Source organism: Chaetura pelagica, unplaced genomic scaffold, assembly GCF_000747805.2.
Source record: "Chaetura pelagica isolate M959 unplaced genomic scaffold, ChaPel_1.0 scaffold562, whole genome shotgun sequence".
NCBI classification, from domain to species: Eukaryota; Metazoa; Chordata; class Aves; order Apodiformes; family Apodidae; genus Chaetura; species Chaetura pelagica.
In genome coordinates, this window is record NW_009952307.1 from 708,693 (window position 1) to 710,120 (window position 1,428).

Sequence of the window (1,428 nt, forward strand, 5' to 3'; positions counted from 1 at the left end):
CCGGCGTCTCCCTGTCCCCGCTGCCCCGGTCCGTCCCCGCTCCCCCGGCGTTCCTCGGCAGGCAACGCCTCGTCCCGCCCGGCAGCGCTCTAGAGGGAGCCGCGGCCGGCGCTGCCCCCAAAGCCATCAGAACCTCCCTGGGTGGCCTTCGCAGCCGGAGGGGTGGCACAGGACGGGGCTGCTGGGACCCACTGGGCACCGGAACACCGGACCGGGATTTTTAATTAAATGGTGACAGTAGGGATACGTGGAGGAATTTCAGGAACTATCGCGGACACGGGGCCGAGCTGCTTGCTCTTGCCAGCGTTATTTTAATCCTACTGTGCTTTCGGTTAGGCGTACTATCCAACCATTGCATTCGACAAATACGAGATGTTTATTTAATTAATTTATTCTTCATACTTCCCCTGCCGCCCCAGATAACCTGTTCCATATGTTTATTGCCACTTGTACAGCGCAGTTCCGCACGGATTTTTCTGGTTTCTCCACCTTTCTTCGGTTTAAGACTATGCCCCTTCCTCTGTGAAACGGGAACGAGCTGAAACTCACCCTGTTCTCCCTCCTGCTGCCTTGACTTCTGTTAGAGGGCTGTCTTTTATTCAGACATCATCCTCAGGATTCGAGTCGCCAACGAGTTAGCGAGCCCCGAATGAGCAATGGCCGCACGGGTGGCCCTAAGATCCCCTCCGGCCTCTGCCCACCCGGGCGGGGGCAACGGCAGCACTGAGGCCCCCGAGATGCTGCGCGGCCCTGGGACTCTGTTTCCCCCCTCCACACCTCTCGGGCAGAAGCATCCACCTGCTCCGGGGAGAGGTTATGGCCCCCCCCAAAAACCCCAAACAACAAACAAACGAACAACAACAAAACACCAACAAAACCCAAACCAAATAAAAACAAAAACACCCCGACAGAACAAAATCTCGCCCAGTTTCCTTACACGTCTCTTTGGCGGCCAATTTTTGTCCGTCTTCTCTACTTAGATCACAAGGTATTCTCACCCCAAGGTACTGATTTTTAACGGCTGAGGCAAAAGAGGCCTTCGGAGCTATTGTCAGAAATAAGGAGGAGAATAATTATGAGTAAAGTGAAAAGAATTTGGGCCACATTCAAGCGAGCAGACAAATCCACATCGGATTGTTTAAACAACTTCACCTCCGAGAATCGTACACTCATAAGTAGTACACGTAAAACAAATTCCCAAATCCCCCAAAGTACACACACCTTGAATTTTCTTTTATTTAAAATAAAATAAAACTCATTAATATTTGTAAACATTTATCTCCACTCTCCTAATCTCTGAGCACATTAGGTTCAGTGCAGTAAAGCATCATTAAGTGATTATTTGATAATTTAATTAATTTGATAATTTAAGATTTAATAATTTTAGATACGTTGTGAAATATCTGCCCCAAAACTGCTTATGGGAGC